At 50.4% G+C, this 12,539-nt stretch overlaps 1 protein-coding gene across 2 annotated transcripts in view; it reads left to right on the top strand.

Annotated features, from left to right (window-relative positions):
* The window catches only part of CADM4 (cell adhesion molecule 4), a 905,868-nt gene that overhangs the window by 859,475 nt on the left and 33,854 nt on the right, over positions 1 to 12,539 (top strand). The gene's annotated exons all lie outside the window — the stretch shown is intronic.

Genomic DNA, 12,539 nt, shown 5'->3' with positions numbered 1-12,539 from the left:
TGGCATGCGCAACTCTGGTGAGTTAGGCACAAGCTGAGTTCCACCCCGGATGGTCTCGTGCTATGGAGGCACCACAGTCTTCCTTGCAAGTCTGGCATGTCGGGTGGCAAAGTTTGCCTGAGGAGTGCACCAAGGAACCGCCAAGACCAGGCACTGTGTATCAGGAAAGAGTGGTTCCCGGACTGGAAGCAGTAGTGGATGACCTAGTGAGGTGATGTGAAGCAGCCCCGAGACCCCAGCACCGGTAATCACGCAGGAACCGAGCGATACACCATGAAAGGAGGTCAGTCTTGATTTTGACAGTTTCCCTGTTGGGTGCACCACCATGGTGCTAGTGAACAGCCATTCCAAGTACCCCACAGTGGAACTGATTGAATCAATAGCATTCCCAATAGCATTGACTGAGCATTTGAGAAGGTACTGGCCCAATTAGACCCTCCGGAAACAAAGAAAACAGACAACGACCCGCCATTTCAAGGACTGAACTGCCAGGCCGTCCTACAACACCTTGGCATACGGCATTGACGAAAGTCCCCGTAGTGGCTACAGGCCAGTGGCGATGTTGAGCACTTCGTGGGCACTTTAAACAAGGCATTGGGGATCGCTGTTGGTGAAGGAGCAAACCTTGAATCCAGCCTACATCGATTCATGCCGGAGTACCGAGGATCCTCATGTTGCACAACCAGGTGTCCTCACTGGTCCTTCATGCTAAAAGGGTACCAGCGGGATATCACCCCGGTACACCCAGTGTGGCGTCTGCCTGAGTATGACCCGGAGAGCACTCAAACCAGGAAAGAACATAACGACACAAAGGCAAGCTGGAAGAGGAGAACATGAGGCCGCTGTCTGGAACCAGGAGACCATGCACTTCTAAGGGACCGCTTAGCGGGTGAGAAGTTCTGCACACCATATGAACCCGTAGTGTGGGAGATGACAACGGTGGAAGACACAATGGTAACTGCCTCCCGGGGTGCGGAAACAGTCACTCGGAACATATCCTGGATTAAGAAGGTAGATGCCTCAGGCATGGATGAAGAGGATGCAGGAAGGGCCCAAGAGGAGTTGAAGGACCCACAACTGGAGGAGGATCAATCTCCGGATCAGGACCGTCCTGAAAGTTGAAGAGCAGCCCCCAAGGGCAACACCAACTCCCAGATCCAGCACTAGAGTCTACCCTCGAGCCCTCAGCCTAGCCAGAGACTCATTGACTTTGTGTGCCAGACACAGTCCTGGAGTAAAGTAGTGAAGGGATGTAGCGAGCCACCCGGCCACTGTGGCCCGACCCCTGACCCGGATGTAATGCACCACACTCGCCAATCAGGGCGCGGTGCATGTTATAAATAAAGGGGGGAAGACTGCTCATGGTCTTTGTCCCTACGGTATCACCCACGTGCTGTGTGCGTCACTGGTATGGCACCTGCCATGACCTGGGCCTACTGTACAGGCCGCACAACAAAAGGGGCGGAGTTACATATGCAGATTCGGCTAACAAAGGGAAAGCAGCCTTTGAGGCCTGACTCAGGAGGCCTCGTTGAGAGAGTGTCCTTCCGAATGACCTCCTGTCCATCTCAGCCGCGGGTGGAGTGATTGTCGCCTCAGAAGCCCTCATCACAAGTGGCCTGGTTAATTGCAATATGTGTACTAATTCATTTTACTGCATCTATCACAGTTAGGAGTTTGGCGGCTGATAACTCACTCCCACAGGTTTCCCGCAATACATTTCAGAATGTCAAACCTGTTGACTTTTTTCAGGGGGTAAAAATGCCCGATAATTACCAGGACATGCTGATGGACAGCAGAATCCGCATGCTATCGGGGACAGATCTGTAATTGAGTTATTTATTAGACACAGTACCGACCCAATGCACTCAGATTTCATCAGGTCCAGTAATTATGTCTCCAAGCACCAGGCCGCTCGTAATGATCACTTAAGTGACCTTTCCTACGACCCATGAAAAGGTCACTGATTGGCCCATCTGCCCTGGTCCTACTGCAGGTAACGCCTCTTTTTGTCTGAGAAACAAACTGTCTCCCTCAGCAAGGCTTCAGTGAGGTGTGGTGATCCCCTGCCTGGGGTGTGCAGTAATTGCTGGGGGGGGGGGGGGTGCTTCCTCTCTCAGTAGAGGGCTTCAGTGATTGTTCCCTCTAAATGATGTGCCGCCCCTCTCAGTGTGGAGTTCAGTGATCGTTACTTCTGAGTGATGCGCTATTCTCCCTCAGGGAGGGATTCAGTGATTCTTCCCTGTGAGTCATATTCTCTTCCCCCTCAGGGAGGGCTTCAGTGATTGTTCCTTCTAAACGATGTGCCATCCCCCTCAGTGTGGACTTCAATGATTGTTACTTCTGGGTGATGTGCTCTTCCTCCTCAGGGAGGGATTCAGTGATTGTTCCCTCTGAGTGATGTGCTATTTCCCCTCAAGGAGGGCTTCAGTGATTGTTCCTTGTAAATGATGTGCTATCCCCCCTTAATGTGGACTTCAGTGATTGTTAATTCTGAGTGATGGGCTATTCCCCCTCAGAGACAGCTTCAGTGATTGTTCCCACTGCATGATGTACTTTTCCCCTCAGAGAGGGCTTCAGTGGTTGTTCCCACTGCATGATGTACTTTTCCCCTCAGAGAGGGCTTCAGTGGTTGTTCACTCTGAATGATGTGCTATTCCCCCTCAAGGAGGGATTCTGCGATTGTTCCCTCTGAATGATGTGCTATCCTCCCTAAGGGCCATATGTACGAACACATTTTCCCATTGACACAGAATGGGAAAAACCCTTTGCTACATCTGGCCCTAAGTGTGGACTTCGATGATTGTTCCTTCTGACTGATATGCTCTTTCTTCTCAAGGAGGGCTTCAGTGATCATTTTCTCTAACTAATGTGCCACTTGCCCTCAGGGAGAGCTGCACTGATTGTTCCCTCTCAGTGATGTTTTTCCCCCCTCAGGGAAGGCTTCAGTGATTGTTTCCTCTGAGTGATGTGCTAGTCCCCCTCAAGGAGGGTTTCAGTGATTGATCTCTCTGAGTGATGTGCTAGTCCCCCTCAAGGAGGGTTTCAGTGATTGATCTCTCTGAGTGATGTGCTATTGCCCCTTTGGGTGACTGTAGTGACTGTCTGCCCTCCAAGTGATGTGCTATTCCACCTCAGGGAGAGCTTCAGTGATTCTTCCCTCTGAGTGATGATCTCACTCCCACGAGTGATTGCACGCTGGGAGATGTGCTGATCCTGTACCTGGGTTCTTCAGTAATTGCCTTCTCTAAAGGATGTGCTTCCTCTCTCAGTAGAGCACGGTAGGGATTGTCCCCTCTGGATCTGAGAAATGTCCTACATCCCTCAGTGAGGAATGCACTGATGGTCCCCTCTGAGTGATGTGCTATCCTCCCTCAGTTCCAACTGCAGTGATTGTCTGCCCCATCGGGGATTTATCTTGCTGTCTAGGACTCTGCAGTCACTACTATCAAATATTTTTTATTTTCAGTCTTGTTGCAACAAGCATTGGCAACGTCAGCGCTGTAAAACATTGTGGGTCCTGTGCAGCATGGCTGTTATCAAAAAGGAAAGTATGGTAGTATGGCCGCCCTGTCATTTGTAAGGTGCACTCATTCATTTAACATGCATGTGTGCACCTACAAAATGACGTGGGAATTTTGTTTTCTTTTTATTTGCTGATCAAAGATGGATCTGTAAATAGAAAAAGAGAGTGTGAGACAACTGTTTTAAAATACAGCAAATATGTGGTTACAAAAATTAAAAAGGATGACTGTGTTGCAGGAATATGTTAAAGGAGGGGATGGGGAAAAAACAATATGGCAGGCAGGTAGGGACAGAAGCAAAAGAGCCAAAAGGGAGAAGCATGGACGATGGGGGTGAGGTAGGAGAAACACACAGAGGCAAGAGAGCGCAACCGGGTGAGCGACAGAAACGTAGAGTGTGAGAGAGAGAAAAGCACATCATCGAGACAGCTAGAAAACACATGCACTCTTGTGGAGTGCTTAAACGAAAAGAAAAAAGTAATTTCCTAAAACCAAGCAGTGGAAGCACAGAAGCCAGTCATTCAAAGTAGCAGTAAAGAGCATCTGCTTCATGGGAGAGACAAACACAAATTTGACAAGCTGGGACACAAATAAGAAGCAAGCAAATGAGAGCAACAGTAAAACCAACCAGTGGTAAGCAATGTGTGCTACAATCTCCTGTGCGTTTTTGGTAAGCCCACAATTGCAACGAGGACACTTGTGATGTCGGCTGTTGGCTTGCACTGGCACTATGTAGACCATTAAACCCCCCATGTAGCATCAAGGCTGCCGAATTCTGCTTCTATGCACTACTCATGAAACAAGGTTTTGCACAGAGGTGCTCAGAGCCCATGCCCTGGCATACCATGTTAGTTGGTGGCTACCCTTGTTATTGCTGGGAGTGGTTCCTCTGAGTCCGATAGCCACAGAGATGCCCCTTTCTATCCTGGGTGGTCCATGAAGCTGCTCCATAGGGTACGATGCATGCCCACCTCTAATTGAGGTGCTCTGTCGCATCCAGCCAGGCCTTCACTGGCGTTCTTCTTCTCATGTAGCAGAACTTCATCTTCGGGTGTGCCAGTCTTCAGCTGTGCTGTTAAGCTGTGACTTTATCTCCTAAGCCAGGACTGTGTTTTCTTTAGTGATGCTGAAATCTTGCCAGCTCCCACCTGTCTCCATCTGCAGTTGTTTTCTGATGCAGTGATGCAGAGCCCGCTGCTGGAAGAGCTCATCTCACTGGTGTCATACTCGGCGGTGGTGCCACCTCCTGTCTCCCTCAGAGGGGGCTGTCTAGCATTACGCGGGCCTTGAATACTGCTCTGTAGATTTTTTGGTTGACCGAAGATGCAGCAAATATCTACGCCGGGCCTTGGCTGTTTCCTCAGCTCTCTGACATTTTCAGCATCCTGACTCGGATGAATATGGAATTTGCAGTGGTTCCCAACCTTTTGACATCTGTGGACCCCCACTTTATCATTATTGGCACCCGGGGACCCCCACTGAATCATTATTGGAATCTGGAGACCCCCTACTGAGTCATTACTGAAAGCTGGGGACCTAATCTATTAATATTAATTAATTTTCCAAGCAGTCACGGACCCCCAGGGGCCTCCGGACCACAGGTTGGGAACCAATGGACTAGACTTTTTTTGCCCTTTCTACACATAAGCTTTGCCATTCACCTGTTTGCTTGATTGCTGTAAATGTGTTTTTTTCTCTGACAAACCCTTTGCCAAGTTCATCTTGGTGAATCCAGTTTGATCTTTGGTGCTGTTACCCAGCCGTGCCCTTTTGAGCCCAGTATCTTTTGTGTGTTATCCAACTGTAGAGGGTCTCCTAATTTTTGTGAGTGGCTTCTTGGTTTCATTAACCTGCTGTGCTGCGTTGCACGAAAGAGAGAGAGCAGAAATGCGCCATACTTACTAAAATATGGTGCCCTTCTGCTCTCCCTCTGCATTTGCACACTTGTGGCAGCCTAGCCTCAATGCAGGCATCCTTGTGCCACGACAGGAGAGTGCCTGTGTTGTGGTCAGAATAGATGCAGGAAGGGATCCCTTACTGTGCAAAAAATATTCTTAGAGGCGTATTGCTTTTTCAAATTTGTGCTGCACGTCGCCTGCCCTGTGTTGTGTTCCTTTTAAAAATATTTTTTTACAAAGCTATGTAAAGCCACAAATCCGTCTTTGCATGGCATTGTAAATCCGAAATACATTTTGTGTTGTGGCCGCACCAAAAAAGTAGAAAAAGTAGGGCACCTATGACACGAAATGTTAATCAATCTAGGCGATGATGTATTTGCATCCCCATCAAGTGACAGAACCTTTAATTCACACAGCTCATGAAGGCCACTTAGCTATGTAAGGCACTTTTTCATTTAACTGGTGGCCATTAATCTATACCCAAGTATCGCGCATGATTAACAGTGGAAGGAATGCTTACTTTCTGAGAAACACTGGAAAGTAAGCGAGAAACTGTTACAGCCTGTGTCTATATCAGAGGTTCCCTGGAAAAAAACTAGTCATGGATTTTTCAGGGCCTTGCAATTTACTATCTAGTTCTATGAAATTAAGATTGTTCTGGTGGATTATTACTCAAAATAGTTTTATTATTCCTTTGTGGAATCTGCAAGCACTGAGAATACTATCAAGTTTTTGAGTAATGTTTTTGAATACGAATGAGCACCAACATTTGTTGGAACACATATTGATACTCAAATGGTTTCTACAAAAATGTGTGACTTAATGACATTTCGTGATGTGAACGGTTTAAGATTAGCTTCCTTCAGTCCATTGTCCAATGGTTTGGTAGAAAGACTCAATCGTCTATTTGGTATAGAGTATTTTATTTTTTGTGAAAGGGAAGGGGGTATATAATAAGGCATGTCTTATACTACACTTGGCTAGAATGGATTTTCATTGGGATGTTATTCTGTCATCTCCTCCAGAGCCCTGGCTCAAAGATGATGTTCTAGTCAGTTGCTTTCTGCTTGATCGCTGACTGGTCTTTGTGTGTGATCCTTCGCATAAAGTCAGTTCTCTACTTACCTGATTGAACGTTTTCCTCTGTCCTACCTCAGTCACTGATGTCTCTCTACTTGTGTTGCTCAGTCTACAGCACACACTTTGTGTTCACTTTACTCTAGAATACTTTTCTTCTCTCATTCTCGTTCTCTTCTCACTTTCTTTTTGGCCTTTCTGTTGTATCTCTTTTCTCTCACTCATCTTTTCTTCAATCATTTAGTCATATCAATCAATCATAACATTTGTAAAGCGCACTACTCGCCTGTGAGGGTCTCAACGCGCTGGGGAGGGGTGCTGCTACTGCTCGAACAGCCAGGTCTTGAGGTGTCTCCTGAAGGTTAGCAGGTCCTGTGTCTGTCGCAGGTGGATGGGAAGAGTGTTCCACATCTTGGCGGCGAGGTGGGAGAATGATCTGCCACCGGCGGTCATTCTGTGGATGCTTGGAACGGTGGCAAGGTCAGCGGAGTGAAGCTGGAGGGTTGGGGTGTAGAAGGAGAGTCGTCTGTTGAGGTATTCCGCTCCGGTGTTGTGCGGTGCTTTGTGAGCATGGGTGAGGAGCTTCAACGTGATTCTCTTGTTGTCGAGGAGCCAGTGCAGGTCTCTCAGTTGGGCTGTGATGTGGCTGTTGCAGGGGATGTCCAGGATGAGGCGTGTGGCGGTGTTCTGTATGCGTTGCAGTCTTTTCTGGAGCTTGGCTGTGGATCCTGCATAGAGGGGGTTGCCGAAATCAAGTCTGCTGCTTTCGAGGGCTTGGGTGACCATCCTTCCGGTTCCGGTGGGGATCCATTTGTAGATCTTCCGAAGTCTGCAGAGGGTGTTGAAGCAGGAGGAAGAGACGACGTTGACTTGCTGGGTCATTGATAGCGATGAGTCCAGGATGAACCCCAAGCTGCGTGGGTGACGGTGTAGTTCCCAGTGTGGCCGGCCACCAGGAGTCATCCCAGGCGGAGGGGGTGGAGTCGAGGATGAGGACCTCAGTCTCGTCAGAGTTCAGTTTCAGGCAGCTGTTCTTTATCCATTCGGCAATGGCCTTCATTCCTTCGTGGAAGTTGGTTTTGGAGGTGGTGGGGTCCTTGGTGAGGATCAGCTGGGTGTCATTAGCACATGAGACGATGTTGAGGTCGGGTGATCAGACGATGTTTGCGAGCGGAGCCATGTACACATTAAAGAGGATCGGGCTGAGGGACGACCCCTGGGGTACGCCGCAGATTATCTTGGTGGCTTCATAGGTGAATGGACAGAGGCGGACTCTCTGGGTTCTGCCGGTGAGGAAGGAGGTGATCCAGTCCAGGGCTCTGTCACGGATCCCTGCGTCGTTGAAGTGTGTGCGTAGGGTGTGGTGGCAGACGATTTTGAAGGTGGCTCAGAGGTCCAGGAGGATGAGGGCCTTGGTTTTGCTGCTGTCAAGTAGGGTCCTGATGTCGGCGGTGGCGGTGATGAGGGCGGGTTTCGGTGCTGTGGTTGCTGCGGAATCTGGATTGGGATGATTCCAGAGTGTTGTTCTCCTCGAGGAAGCAGGTCACTTGTTTGTTGACAATCTTCTCTATGACTTTTGCCAGGAATGGGAGCAGGAAGTTGGGCCAGAGGTTCTTGAGGTCCGCCTTCGGTTTCTTGAGGAGGGCGTTGATCTAGGCGTGTTTCCAGCTTTCCGGGAAGGAGCTGTTGATGATCTTCCAGGGTTGGGGGTGCGATGATGGAGCTCGCTTTGTTGAAGATGTGGTGAGGACAGGGGTCAGATGGTGAGCCGGAGTGGATGCTGTTCATGATTTTGATGGTGTCGTCGTAGTTGACGTGGGTCCAGGAGAGCAGGAGGTTGGTGGGGCTGGGGGATGGTGAGTCTGTGGTGTCGGTGGTTGACGGGGGGTCTGGGTATTGAAGCTGTCATGAATGTCTGTGATCTTGTGGTAGAAGAAGGTGGCTAGGGAGTTGCAGAGCTCTTGCGATGGCGGGATGTCGTGGAGGTTGGAACCAGGGTTGAAAAGTTCCTTCATAATGTTGAAGAGCTCCTTATAGCTGTGTGCGTGTTTTTCAATGCGTTCTTTGAAGGAGGTTCTTTTGGTGGTTCGGATGAGTTTGTGGTGTCTGCAGTTGGCGTTCTTGAAGTCTGTGTGGTTGTCAGGTATCTGTTCTTGGCATCACTTCTTCTCGAGTCTTCGGCGTGTTTGCTTGGATTCTTGGAGGTCGGCGGTGAACTAAAAGGCCTTTCTGTCGGTGCGTCTGTTTGAAGGTTTCTTGATCGGAGCGAGAGTGTTGGCACAGTCGTCGATTCATTGCCTGAGGTTGCAGGCGGCTGTGTTGGTGTCGGTGGTGTCGATAGGTTGGTTCCGGGAGAGGGTGATGATCAGCTGGTCTTCGGTAACCTTGTTCCATCTGCGTTGTGGGTTTCTCAAAGGTGAAGTGGATGCAGCGGTGGTTGGTCCAGTAGAGTTCGGTGGTGTGGCTGAAGGAGACATGTTTGCGGTGGAGAAGATGGGGTTGAGCATGTGTCCTGCGGACTGGGTGGGTGCTGTGATGAGCTGCTTGAGTTCGAGGATGGCAAGGTTGTCGAGCAGGGTGGCGGATTTTTTGTCGTTGGTTTCTCGACGTGGAAGTTCAGGTCCCCAAGGAATATGTAGTCTGTGGATGCGACGACGTCGGTGATGGAGTCGCTGAATTGCTGTCAGGGTCCGGGGGTTCTGTAGACGAGGGTCCCTCTGAGGGTGGTGTTTGGATCGGTGTGGATCTGGAAGTGCAGGTGTTCGGCCGCGCTGAGCGTGTCATCAGTGCTGGTCGTGATTCTGAGGGTATTCTTGTGGATAATGGCGATGCCTCCTCCTGGTCTACTGGTGCAGTCCCTACGGGTGATCTTGTAGCCGGCCGGGATGGCTATGGCGATGTCGGGCGCTGAGGAGGGGTTCCTCCAGGTCTCGGTCAGGTAGGCGACGTCTGGGGAGGCTAAGTCGAGTAGGTTCCAGAGTTCAATGGCATGTTTGTGGATGGAGCGGGTGTTGAGTAGGATGCATCCAAGATGGTTGCATCCTGCATTGGCGGGCAGGTCGCTGGCATGGAGGCTGGTGAAGGGGCAGTTCCGGCAGGAGAAGGGCCTGCGGGTGAGCCACAGGGTGGTCTGGTGGCAGGTGGATGAGCGGCCGGCATTGAGCACATGGAGGGTGATGGCATTGTAGCGGCGCCGTGCGTCGCGGCAGTGGTGGGAGCAAAAACCAGGGGTTCCGGTGCTGGGCGTCCAGGCATGGATGGGCGCAGACGGGCTTGCCTTAGGCACGCTTTTGGTGTGCCAGCAGTGCGACCGCACAACGGACGCCATTAAGTAAGGAATGGGGGAGGAGATGACAGCTGGGAGGCACGGGCGGAAAACAGCGCAAAAAAGGGGGCGGGCCGCGGGGACAGCAGCAGCGGGAATGCAGCACGAGAGAGAGGAGGGGGGTGGGGCCGCAGGGGCAGCAGCAGTGGGGGAGAGAGAAGGAGAGTGAGAGAGAGAGAGCTGAATGAAAGAAACAGGGAGGAGAGATTGAAACGCAGATAGGGAAGACAAAAGTAACACAAAAGGTACAGAACACAGAAGGAAAAGCACACAAAGAGTGAAACAGAGGCAAAGTAGGAAAAGGCAGAGGCCAGCCTAGTAGAGGAGCAGAGCTCTCCCACTAGACACCAGGGATGAGGCGCAGGCAGAAGCCTGCGGGTGGAGGAGGGCCTCGAACTCCTGACAGAGGTCAGGAGTTCAGAGGTCAGGAGTTCAGAGGAACGAGAGCTCTACTTACTGGAGGAGCTATGGGAGGCAGAGCAGTTCATTGACTAGGTCAGTGATATTGCTCGTCCTACCGTGCAGCGGGCGTCATTAAGTAGGGAGGGGGGAAGAGGACAGATGGGAGGCGGGAGCGGGGGTGTAAAACAGCGCGAAAACAGGGGGTGGGACCTGGGTCAGCAGCAGCGGAAATGCAGCGCGAGAGAGAGGAGGGGCGGAGCTGCAGGGGCAGTAACGGTGGGGGAGAGAAAGAGGGCGGAGAGCAAGAGTGAGAGAGAAATTGGAGTGAAAGAAACGGAGAGGAAAGAGTGAAACGCAGAAAGCAAAAGACAAAAGGAACACAAAAGGGACAGAACACGGAAGGAAAAGCCCACAAAGAGTGAAACAGAGGCAAAGTAAGAAAAAGGAGAAGAGAGGCAGAGGGAAGTCTAGCAGAAGAGCAGAGCTCTCCCACTAGACACCACGGATGAGGCGCAGGCAGAAACCTGCGGGTGGAGGAGGGCCTCGAACTCCTAACAGAGGTCAGGAGTTCAGAGGAACGAGGGCTCTACTTGCTGGTGGAGCTACGGGAGGCAGAGCAGTTCACTGACCAGGTCGGTGATATTGCTCCACAGCTCTTCGCAGTCTACACTACCCTCGGACTGTAGTATATGCCTCATTGTTCATCTATTCTTCTCCCCTTCTTTTTCCTCTACTTTTACCTTTTCTTCTGATTGTTAGCAAGCGTTAGTTGATTCTCTCACATTTCTCCTTTCTCTCCCTCATTCTCTTCCTCTCTCCACCTTTCTCTGTTTACCTCTTCCTGTCACGCTCTTCCTCCACTTTCCTCTCTCTCTCCTGCTCACACTCTCTCTCTCTCTCCCTCTCTCTCGCTTTACTCTCGTTTCTCTCTCTTTTCCTCTCTCCTCCCTTCTCTCAGTTCACATTTCCTCTTCTGACTGAGGTGTAGCAAGGGGTTCCTTTCTTTACCTCTGCGCTTCTCAATATCTTTGCCAGGTTTTCTACCCAGCACCCTCCTTAGATTCTGATATAAAGAGTGAGCCAAACCACAAGAGAAGGAAAATAAAATAAATTGTAATTGGACATCTGTGTGCATAGGGAGCTTGAAAGGAACCCTTTGCAGATGTGATCTGTAGCAGAAGTACAATAACATCTGAAAGTTTTGATTTTTTCCTAAAGATGGTCTTCTGTTGGCCAATATGTAAGTTGGCACAGAGTTCCAGAGTGGCGGGACCCAGCCTGAGGACATCAAGCCAACAATGACGTCAGTGTACTTTTGAGGAATTGAATGTCATTTATTGGCAAAGGTGAAGCATTGTCCCCTGCTCTACCTACTGTATTTTTAGAGAATAAATATCACTAATTGCCAAATGTACAACATTGTACCCGGTGTAGTGTATCTGAATAACTTCGATGGAGCGCAATAAAAGAACGTATCTTGCCACTCTCGGATCTGCTCTGACCCCCACCAACCATGCACGCAACCTAGGATTCCTCCAGGCCTCCTCACCATCCATGGCCCAGCAAGTCAACGCCATCTCCTCCTGCTTCAACACCCTCTCCATGCCCCGAAAGATCTACAAATGGATCCCCAAGGAAGCCAGAAGAACAGTCACCCAAGCCCTCGTAAGCAGTAAACTGGACTACAGCAATGCCCTCTACGCAGGAACCACGGACAAACTCCAGAAGAGGCTGCAACGCACCCAGAACACCTCATCCTGGACATCCCCTGCCACTGCCACATCACAAGCCACCTGAGAGACCTGCACTGGCTCCGAGTCAACAAGAGAATCACCTTCAAACTCCTCACAAGGCACTGGACAACACCGGACCAGAATACAACAGACGGCTCTCCTTCTACACCCCAACCCAACAGCTCTGCTCCGCTGACCTCACCCTCGCAACCATCTCATGCATCTGCAGAGCTACAACCGGCAGCAGCTCATTCTTGCACCTCGCTACCAAGACGTGGAACACTCTTCCCACCCACCTGCGTCAGACCAAGGACCTCCTTACATTCAGGAGACTCCTCAAGACCTGGCTGCTCGAGCAGTGCCCCGCCCTCCCCCCCATAGCACCTTAGACCCTCATGGGTGAGTAGTGCGCTTTACAAATTCCTGATTGATCTTTACTCAAGGCTAAAATCAGTTTTCTGTAGCATGGCCAAGCTAAAAGAGCAGATAAATGCAGGCAGGCATGCAGCTAGGGGAGGGAGGGTATGGTGTTGTCTCACCATTGCTTCTCCCGGCAGACATGACTCTAAGTGATCACTTT

This window comes from Pleurodeles waltl, chromosome 7, assembly GCF_031143425.1.
Source record: "Pleurodeles waltl isolate 20211129_DDA chromosome 7, aPleWal1.hap1.20221129, whole genome shotgun sequence".
Classification (NCBI taxonomy): Eukaryota; Metazoa; Chordata; class Amphibia; order Caudata; family Salamandridae; genus Pleurodeles; species Pleurodeles waltl.
The sequence above is the reverse complement of the archived record's forward strand: the minus strand, read 5'-3'. Positions and strand labels throughout refer to the sequence as shown.